Genomic DNA, 11,828 nt, shown 5'->3' with positions numbered 1-11,828 from the left:
TCTCATCTATTACTCTATGTCAGTGATTTGTTTCTGTTCATAATGGTTTGATGAACTGATCATTTATCTCTGATTTTGGGTTTAGAATTTGGTTGGAAAACGTTTTCTGAATCTAGACTTGGAACGAATCACCTATTAGTTTTGAGAGTCAGGGATCGTCTTGAAATTAATAGTTGCAACAAGTTCTGACTCTTAATGCGGAATATTTAACCGAATGAAGTGAGGAATCATTCATTGAGTTAAATATCTTGGAATTTCTTACGCCAAGGGATTGGGTCTGAATGAATTTAGAGAACTCGATGGCAATGAGTAATGGAATCATTTGAAAGAATCAATAGGAATGCATAGGACGGAGATTGATGAAATCTATCCCAACTGTTTATCATATTTGTTTTCTTAAAAATTAATTTATCCTTTGGTTACTTAAGTTTGATTAAGTATTCACATCAAATTTGAACATGTGTAATTACTCAAGTTTTAAATTCACAAGTACTAATTAGTATAATAGAAATCATAGCTTCCTTCACAAGTCCCTGAGGATCGACAACCTTTTAATTATACTACAGAGACTTGGGTGCGCTTGCCCAGAACACCAACAGTTTGCTTCCTCGAATTAAAGGCAACGCAAGAGATTTCCACAACAAATAATTGTTTCTGTCTAACTTGACAGAACACAATGAAGTGAGGGCATTTTTTTGATTTGAGTTGGTAGCAGAATCCATGGTTTGTTGGATTGGTCAAGATGCTATTAAGGCTTAAAGCTCTGAAACCAAGTTAGAAAAATAGAGAAGTGGCAGAAAGTGATAATAATTTCCATTGATCAGTATACAATATATATACATTAGCTTGATAACAGAATGCCTAACAATAAGCTAAAAAAGATAAGAAAATATTTCTATTATTAAAAAGATAACTAATTAGATATATTCTGATATCCCTATCAGAATATAACAGAATTTGTTATCCTTTCACAAGAATTATTTTAGTAAAATTGTATGAAAAATGATATATTTATTATTGTCCTTAATTTATGTACAAAATTTTTAAATGATGGTCATTGTGTGACAAAGAAGGTCTACATAATTAAAAGTAACCCAAAAATAAAATAATTAAAATTTGGGAGGATTAAAACGAAAACATCTAAAATTTATAGAAAAAAAAAATAAGTAAAATTAAGAATATTAAAACAAAAGCGATGTTATTTTGTACAGACTAAAATCTATTTGAGCCAAAATTTATAAAATTTAAACCTTTAAACAAATAAAAAAAGGCACTAATACAAAGTAAAAAAAAAAAACATAAATCTATAACAAATGCATTGGTGGTTAGCAAAGAATAATAAAAATTAAACCCATAATTTTGTAAATACCATATAATGACACACACTCAAATTTATTTTTTTCTTATTTTATATTTTATTTTTGTTATTCCTTATTCATCATATTTCCTTCATAACTTGAAAGTGATTACATCATTACACAATTTCTATGAAGTTTTATATTTAACGTTTAACTTTAATATATATATATATATAATTGGTTACTAAAAATTAAGAATTTTTACTTTATTTTGATGCAAAGTAAGGTTTAAGGTTTATAAATATAGTTTATAAAGTTTTAGTTATTTTCATTTTATCCTCCTAAATCTTACTATTTTTTATTTTGGTCATCCCAATTTTTTGTTTTTATTTTGGTCCTTTTAAGATTTGGCTCTATAATTTTCTATATTTTTTCCACTATATTTAATGATCAATTTGGCGGCACGATAGAATCATAATACTATTTTTATTAATACTTATTGTTTTGGCACAACTAAAAGATTTAAAAATAGAACTAAAGCTTAAATGAGACTTATAAAAATAATTAGGTTAAATTGTACCTTTAGTCTCCTAATAATATTAAATTTGTAATTTTCATTTTTTTTATTTTTAATTCTACAATTTTAGTTCTCCAACTTTGTAATATTAATAAATGAAATGATTATTAATAATTTATAATATTTAAACTAAATTGCATTTGTAATTCTTATTTTTATCTCATTTTCATCTCATTTTATTACTTTTATGAGATGAAAAATAAGAACTAAAAGTGATATAAAAATGAGTATTATAATTGTAATTTAGTCTAAATATTATAAACTATTAATAATCATGTCATTTATTAATGTTGAATCATGATTAATGTTACAACTTTTTCGATCAATTAATGAATATTCGATGAGAAAATCAAAATTATAAATTTTATGAAATTAAAGGACTAAAATTACAAATTTAAAAATTAAAGTATCAAAATTACAAATTTAATATTATAGGAAACAAAAGTAACTTTTTAACATTACCCTTATTTTGTCACATACAATTAATTAAATATTGTATTATCAAGAGTAGTAAACAATTTGTAATTTTATTATTTGAAAATTACAAATGTATGCTTATATTAAAATTGTAGTCTAGAACGAAGTGTTTCAATGTAGGGGTGTAAATGGGTTAGGTTGGGTCGAGTTTAGATAAATTCTTTACGTGACCCAATCAAAATTTAACAGGTTAAGTCAAATTTGTACAATATTTTTCCAATCCAACTCAACCCAATCAAAAACGGATTGGGTTGGATTGGGTTAATTGAGTTAACACAATTATATTTATTTATTGTAAAATTTTAAATATTTTAAAATAAATGTAAATCATTTGATACATTGTTGTAAATTCAATATTATTAACCTATAAAGCAAACAATGATACAAATTAAATTCTAAAATAAATTTATTAATTTGTTACATTATTATCAACTCAAAAACCAACATTAATTAATACAAAATAAAATTTAAAATAAATATATTATATTGTTACAATATTATTGACCTAAAACACAAAACTTGTTACTAAATAAGTGTGACAATGAATATTATCATGAGCAAATGATCATTCAAACACAATTATTATTATTATTATTATCATCGTCGTCGTCGTCATCGTCATCATCGTCATCATCATCATCATTATCATTATTATTATTATTATTATTATTATTATTATTATTATTATTATTATTATTATTATTATTATTATTATATATGACCAGGTTGGGTTGAGTCAGGGTTGGAAACACAAAATCTGTTATCTAACTTGTACAATGACGAATTTTGATCAGGTTAGATTGGGTCTAACGTGGATATTGAAAAAATCCAATCCGAACTCATTGGATTGATTTGGATCTATTCAGGTTCGTAGGTTATCCATACCTCTATTTAATGAATCATAATATTTAATATACTTTATTTTTAGTCATAAATTAATTATAAATTGAAAACTAATACCATTAATCTTAATAATAAAAAAGTCTACTTGTCATTTTAAAAATATTATTTAAATTAATATATATAAATATATAAAAGCTTACTTTTAACATATTTTTTATATGCTTGAATTTTTTTATGTGACACCCTTACTACCCCCAACACATACATCGTAATAATGTAATTAAATTGAGAAAATAACATTTTAACATAGGTAAAAGGGTTCACATAAAACTTCATAACTGTTCTTTCTTCAATATCTAAAATAAATAAAACTTGGAAGGTAAAATTTAAGAGTTTACAAATTATTTTCAAAAGACAAGGTATAACTCAAAATACATATAAAAATCTATATCCTAGGATTTTCTGCCCCGATGTCACAATATCAGAGCACACCCTCAATTCAACTGTTGGCATCCTAGATGCCACTCAAAGCCGGATCTTCCTCACCTAAAACATCCACAAGTTGTACGGTGAGAAAAGAAAGCATATATATATAAAGCACATAAGGAAAACACAACATATCATTTCATTATGACTCTATACCTAATAAAATATTCATAAACATTTCAACATATCATAACTCGATCAATCATACATCATCACCACGTCATAATTCGCAATCACACCAATCATCACAAATCTTGCACTTCACACTATGCCAAGGTCACGTTACCCATTTAACAATCTAAGGTCGTGCTCACCCCTGATATAACACTATGCCAAGGTCACGATTCCCCTGTAGCATATCTAGCCCAGGGTCGTGCTCACCCCCGACATGTTATTCAAGGTCACGATACCCACGTAACAATCCAAGGTCGTGCTCACCCCTGATATAACACTGTGTCAAGGTCACGTTATCCCTAATCTAGGGTCGTGCTCACCCTTGACATGTTAACCAAGGTCACGATACCCATGTAACAATCCCGGGCCATGCTCACCCCTGGTCATAGGTGTGAAGAACCACAATCACATCACAATCCACACAATTCTTACAATTAACACTATGTCAAGGCCACGCCACAACTGACATAAGTGATACGTGTTAATTGTCTCACTCATCCCACACCATGTCAGGGTCACGCCCTCCCTGTAGCATCACTTACTCAGGGGTCGTGCCATCCCTGGTCATTGATGTGAGGAACCACAATCACAATCATAATCACATCCATACATCTCATCTCATAGCTCCATATCACATACATAATTTCACATTACATACACAACAAATAGATCCAACAAAATAAGGGTTTACACACCCCTCAAGCAATTCACATCTAGATTATCAATTCTTATCAAGTAATATAACAATATCTTTTACAAATTAATATAATACTCAACAGAATTACCAAATTAATATAATTTCAGCATAACGGTAAAACCCCCAATTGTTCCAAAACCTAGCTCACAGACACTTTTCTACAGTTTCGTTCTCTCTCTCAGATCATCATTCTTACAAATTAAATACATATTTATAATCCTCAACACATACAGAATCTAAGGGAATCATCAATTTCTCAAACAAAAATAATCCAATTTTTCCAAAACCTAACTTACAGGCACTTTTCTATCATTTTGTTCTCTCTTCCTGAGCATCATTTTTACAAATAAAATATATGTTCATAATCCTAAATTCATACAGAATCAAATAAGACCAATAATTCTCCAAACAAAAATAATTATAAAATTGCTCATAATCCTAAGGGATTCTTCCTCTACCCAATTCGCTCATGTAACTCTACATATAAATAATTCCATTTCCCTCGTACCTTGATATGTAGAAGTTGAACCTACACAAGATCTGGTTGGTCTCCGTCGCTGGGTTCCCCTCAGTCTGAAGCAGAAAGTAGAGGGAAAGAAGAGAGAGCAGAAGAAAAGAAATCAGAAAATGAGAGGTGTGCCTTTTGGGAGTGGCAGAGAGCTCAATTTATAGGCATCTAGCTTCGCCGAAACGGCCCGTTCCAAATTCAGAACGGCCCGTTCTGGACCCTTGAATCATGGGTAAAAATCACATCCAGAACGACCCGTTCTCAAACCAGAATGGCCCGTTCTGTGGTGCATTTAATAATCACAACGGTCATATTTTGGAACGGTTCGTTCTCAACTCCGGAACGACCCGTTCTCAACTTTGGAACGACCCGTTCCAATTTGGGAACGACCCATTCCCATCTAAAAGTTGTAGGCAAATTTAATGGTTTGGAACGGCCCGTTCCAAATCCGAAACGGCCCGTTCCAGGCTACTAGAAGTAGGTCTATTTAGTAATTTGGAACGGTCCGTTCTAATTTTGGAACGGCCCGTTCTAGGCTACTAAACCACCTTAATTGGACTTTTGGCCCAGTGAAAATTGGGCTGTTACATTTTACATAAATTCATAGAACGTACATGTATTATACCTATTAAATATATGTCATTGTTTTTCATGTAATTACTTAAACATAGACTCAAATCTATTTAATTGATACTCCTTCTGGATTTATATATAAGTAAAAAAAAAACACTTAAATTTTCTAACTTAAATATAAATAAATTTTAATTAAGTTAACTTTATTTAGTGTTATGAAGTTAGAATTATCTTAAACATAATAAATGTGATTAAAAATATTATAGTAAATATAATATATATTTTATATGAAATTATGAAAATTAAATATATTTAATTATCTTTCCTAATTTGTCTAAAATTAGTTATTTTTTTTATGTTCAATGGAGTAGTCAATAGTGTTTACTCCTTACGAATAATTTTTTTATTTACTACATATGATATTATTACAAATTATCTATCTATAGTGTTAATGACTAATTTATATCAAATAATTTGACAGACTATTTTTAATAAGTTTTTATCTAATCATATTTTTATTTTTATTTACAAAGTTCAAACTTGAGATTAGAGCTATCAATTTTGATGAAACTAGTGGAAGAGATTATTGCAGTTTTTATTCAATTAGCTTCAATATGTTCCCAATCGTCTTCCATGAATGTGTAACCTTCAAATAAACTCGAAAATGATGGAGGAGGAGAAAAATGAGACATGCCACTTCAAGGAAGATATGTAAAAATGGTAAAGAACTTGCCATAAGAAAGAAATTCTTAATAAAAGTTCATAAAGAGAATTTCTCCAAGAGAGAAAGCTAAGACTTTTGGAAGAAAAAACTCAAGGTTTTATTTCTCAAATGCTCAAAATTTGATGTCTAAATGAAGGAGGAAGTCATTCATAGAGTTTGGTAACCTATAGTGCAAGTTAAGCTAACCAAGGTTAAATGTAAGTCAAGTTAGGTTAACTTGTACTAAAGACTAACAACTTTAGCTACAATTTCACATTTGAATTTCTCTCCTAAAAAATGTCATTATGTTGGATCTAGAAGAGCCAATAGAAGCTTATTACATGGTAGGGCAAAGAAAGTATAACTCATGTCAAGACCTTACATCTAGAAGAGCTAATGAGGGCTTATCACATGGCAAAGTGCCAAAAATGTGACTGAGTGTGACACGTGTGACTTATTGGAGACTTGAATGTTACATGAAACACATTGTCTACAAAGTGGACATCCCACATCTTGGACCACACATACAAGCTTGTCTCTACGGGTCATTCAAGCCCAATAAGCTCATGTATCATTTTTCTAGTTATACCTCCCCTAAAATACTATTTTATAACCCCTAAAAATAAAAATTATAAGGAAATAAATTCCTAAACTATTTAACCCAAACATAGAAGGTCAAAATTAAGAAAATATGTACAAGAAAATATATTTACAAAGAAGAAAAAGTTTAAGATCTTGGGCCTTCTTCCTTTAAACCTAGCTCACTCCTCTTGACTTCTTTAGGACTTAGCCCCTTGGCATGATATCATCATCCTCACCCTCTTCAAGAGGACTTGTCCTCAAATCGCAATCCCATTCTTCTTATTTAATAACTATAAAAGAAAGTAAACTACAAGCATTAGAAGTATTGTTTTCTTTATGATCAAAGAGGCTTAATCTACTTACCCTCTCCAAGAATGGGATGGATCTATCCTTAAGGATTTTTATTTTCTTAGGATCTTTTTGTATCTCTATAAGTCCTACAACACTATTTACACTCAAACTATATTTTTCTAGTTTTTCTAAAGGAATTTTATTACTAACTTCTAAAAATCTTGCCTGGGGTGTCTCATGTGATTACCTAGGCTTCTAAAAGTTAAATTATATGCATCTAAATTTCCTTGATTTCCTGAAGATTGAGGTGATATAATGCCGCCATGACTAAGGAATTTCTTAGGAACAAAGTGTTGTCTCCATGATTGGAAGGCTCGGAAAAGAGTATTGAACTCTTAGTTATAGGTGAGGTAGTTGAGAGTGATACCAAAAGGAGTTGTCTTTAAAGAAGCAATAGGGTGCCCACCATTCAACAAAACAACTCTCACACCTAGTCCATCTGCAAAATATTCTAGCTCAAAATATTTAGAAATGGCAGGAAGAGCTAGAACATAAGCATTGGAGAGTTCATTTTGTGAGGGTTGAAAAGCATGCTCAAGCTTTCCATCCCAAAATGAAGGAACAATGTTCTTCATCAACCCATTGAGTCAAATAACATGGGATAGATTAAGGTAGAGACTACTCTTGATTTAACTTTTTAGATAAAAATGGCTTTCTTTCTTAGCAATCACTTGAGAAGAAACATCTTCCTCCTTTTCACACCTCCACCCTCTAGGAGTTATTTTTCTTTCTCTTTTATTTTCTGATACGTGTCTAACTAATTTGATTAAATATGCATTTGAGACACTTATCTAGCACAATTTTTGTACATATTGATATAATTTTGGTCTATATATACTTAGAATCAGAGAGGGACTTTTGATTTATGTTAGTACAAGGAGCAATGAAGCTTTTGATCCAATTTTGTGTTTATTTTGTAGGTTTTGAGATCTGGAGGAAAATGGCTCAGCCATTCAAAAGGGCTGAGCGAATTCAAGCCAGAGAGCCCTCCAAAATTTCACCAAACTAAAGGCGCTCAACCACTCCAAGGCGCTCAGCGGATCTGACCCTGGAAGAAGGAGTGCTCTCTACCTCCTAGGCGCTCAACCACTCCAATTCGCTGAGCGGATCTGGCCCTGGAAGAAGGATTCTCTTTGCCTCTTAGGCGCTCAGCGGATCTGAGGTGCCCAGCCCCTTATGCTTGCTTAGCAGTGAAGGATCACTAAGGCACTCGGCGGATCTAAGGGGCTCAGCCCTTTAGGTTACTTCATGGTGAAGAATTCTTCAAACTGCTCAGCCGTTTCAAGGCGCTGAGCGGATTCTTCTCTTTCCTGCTTACTTTGTTTTAATTCCATCACATATATAAGGGCAGAGGAGAGAGAAAAGGGGCATCAAGCTGTACGAAGAGAGAAGAACAGAGAAATGAGAGAAAACAGAGCACTTTGGAGCTCGTGGGGACGCGATTCTTCAAAGGATTTCTTTCTCCTTCTACCTTTCATCTTGTTGTTTGGTGATTTCTTGTACTATGGAGAGCTAAGCTCTAAGGTTGGGATTGATGTAATCGTCGAACTCCTTTATATTCCTCTTTGATTCATATATATATCTCATCTATTACTCTATGTCAGTGATTTGTTTCTGTTCTTAATGCTTTGATGAACTGATCATTTATCTCTGATTTTGGGTTTAGAATTTGGTTGGAAAACGTTTTCTGAATCTAAACTTGGAACGAATCACCTATTAGTTTTGAGAGCCAGGGATGGTCTTGAAATTAATAGTTGCAACAAATTCTAACTCTTAATGCGGGATATTTAACTGAATGAAGTGAGGAATCATTCATTGAGTTAAATATCTTAGAATTTCTTACGCCAAGGGATTGGGTTTGAATGAATTTAGAGAACTCAATGGCAATGAGTAATGGAATCATTTGAAAGAATCAATAGGAATGCATAGAAGGGAGACTGATGAAATCTATCCCAACTGTTTCTCATATTTGTTTTCTTAAAAATTAATTTATCCTTTGGTTACTTAAGTTTGATTAAGTATTCACATCAAATTTGAACATGTGTAATTACTCAAGTTTTAAATTCACAAGTACCAATTAGTATAATATAAATCATAGCTTCCTTCACAAGTCCCTGAGGATCGACAACCTTTTAATTATACTACAGAGACTTGGGTGTGCTTTCCCAAAGCACCAACAAGTTTCTTGGCGTCGTTGCCGGGGACTTGTGTCAAGATAGTTTGTGATTTCTATTGTTCTAGTTGTAGTTTTTTGTATATATTGTTTTGTTTTCATTTTTGTTAAATATATTCTTTACCTGGTTGTTCTAACTTTTCTGTTTAAGTTAGTCTTTGTATGCGAGGTAAAATTCCTGCTGAGCATTTGCTATTTGATCCAGAGATTGAGAAAACATCTAGGAAAAATAATAGCAAAAGAAGGCAGCAAAGGAAGCTTGAACAGGAAAGACAGGAACAGGAGGGTACTTTCACCTTAGTTTCAGCTCAACACTCTATTCCTAAACCAATGGCAGAAGAAGGACCGAGTGGTGGTGATAGACCACCTCATCATCCTCCAAGGAGACTCCTAGGAGAATATAATCATCAATTGGGTCCTAGGCACTTCTCCAGTATTGTCAGGCCAACCAAGGGGGTGGAAATGAAACCGACACTATTATCTCTCATAACTGCCAATCAATTTGCAGGGATGGACCATGAAGATCCCTACACACACCTATCTTTTTTCTATGAGCTTATTAGCACTATGGGCGTTCCTAGAGAAGATGAAGAAGCGATATATCTGTGATTATTTCCTTTCTCTTTGACAAGTAAGGCCAAGACATGGCTGCAGGCCCACCCAAATCAGAGTTTGACCAGATGGGAGGATGTAGAGCAGAAGTTTCTGGCTAGATTCTTTCCTCCTTCCAGATATATAAGCACCAAATCAGCAATTGCAACTTTCTCTCAAGGCATTGATGAGCCTTTGTGTGAAGCTTGGGAGAGATATAAGTTTTTATTGAGAAAATGCCCAAATCATGGGTTTGATGATGTTGCACAGCTCAACATGTTTTACAATGGGTTAAGGCCTCAAACAAAGATGTTATTGGATGCTTTTGCAGGTGGTTCTATGATGATGAAGGATTCTGAGGAAGCAATCACTATTATTGATGCTTTGGCAGCCAGTGATTACCAAGCTCACCATGATAGGAGCCAGCCCACAAAAAGGGGAATTCTGGAACTGGATACTCAAAATGCAATTCTAGCTCAGAATAAGCTTCTTTCTCAGCAGATGGAAGAGTTAAAGAAACAAATGTCCAAGCTTCAAGTAGGATCATCTTCACGCTCTCAGCAAGTAATGAGATGTGATTTTTGTGCAGGTGATCATCCAAATGGACATTGCACCATCTCTGAACCAGATCAGGAGGAGGAAGTGAATTACATGAACAACCCAAGAAGGCAAGGGAATTTCTCTGGCAATTATAATCAGAATCAAGGCTAGAGGAATAATCAAAATTAGTATTCTGGGTGGAAGCAAGAAGCAGGGCCATAAAAAAGTCAACCTCCACATAAGCCATATCAAAATCAGTCTTCTTATCAGCCAGACAGGTTATCAAAAATGGAGGACGCTGATGGAGGACCATCCTTGGTACTTCACTTCATGTGAGACCCATCACATGGTTCATAGCTATGGCCAATTTGATTAGTATAGGATTATTTTATTTTCCAATTTTACCCTTGTATTTTGGGGTATTTTAGTCATAGGATTTATTTTCTTTGTATTTCCCATTTTACCCTTGTATTATGGGGTGCTTTAGATGATTAGGGTTTTTATTTTGGGCTAGGGTATTCCATTAGGAGGTGACGCCTATTTTGGTGGTTTTTGGATCTATTTTTGGTGTTAGAAAGGCTTAGGCCCAAGTGGAGGGCAAAGGTTGCATGGACTTATCATGCACCTAGTTGTAGCCAATCTAACCCCTTAGATTCCATCCTTGGCCACCAAGTAGCATCTAGGGTTCATTTGGCATTGCATTTGGAGTGCATTTGCCTTGTGAATTTCGGCCATGCATTGCTCCAAATGCAACCCTAGATGCCTCCCCTCCTATAAATACCCAACACCCCACCACTTGTAAATACTTTGGATTATATGAATTTGAGAGAGCATTTTTTGCCTCAAATCCTTCCTTAGTCCCTAGGTTAGTTCGGCTAGCCTCCTTCATTCTCCACCCTTGGAGAGTGAAACCCTAGAGTGGCCTCCACCTACCTTGGAGTGAGCCAACCTAAATCACCAAACACCATCACCTAAAAAGCTTCCGCCCAAACACCATATTCACGCCTAACTTCCACCCTTGTCACCATAAACCTCCCTTTTGTCTTCCTTGTTGAACCTAGATCAAGGGCAAGGTCTTCCCCTTCATACTCTACATCAACCATGGAAGGAGGAACCCATCAAGTGGTATCAAAGCCAAGGTTCTACAAGGGTAACATCTAATCCTTTTGAGTCTCTTTGAGTCTTTTTGAGTCTTTTTGCTTTCGGTCACTTCCCTACTCCTTGCTTTCTTTGTGTGGCCGAATAGCTTTAGGGT

At 33.4% G+C, this 11,828-nt stretch overlaps 1 non-coding gene across 1 annotated transcript; it reads right to left on the bottom strand.

Moving 5' to 3' along the window:
* Nucleotides 1-10,180: 10,180 nt before the first annotated feature.
* Nucleotides 10,181-10,287, bottom strand: LOC114915777 (small nucleolar RNA R71). Its single transcript, XR_003803862.1, has one exon. It is a non-coding gene; the product is annotated as a small nucleolar RNA R71 (small nucleolar RNA).
* Between the last annotated feature and the right edge of the window lie 1,541 nt (nt 10,288-11,828).

Source organism: Cajanus cajan, chromosome 9 (genome assembly GCF_000230855.2).
Source record: "Cajanus cajan strain Asha chromosome 9, NIPB_CcT2T_4, whole genome shotgun sequence".
In the NCBI taxonomy this organism is placed as follows: domain Eukaryota; kingdom Viridiplantae; phylum Streptophyta; class Magnoliopsida; order Fabales; family Fabaceae; genus Cajanus; species Cajanus cajan.
Note: the sequence above shows the minus strand (reverse complement) of the source record. Positions and strands in the feature narration are given on the sequence as shown.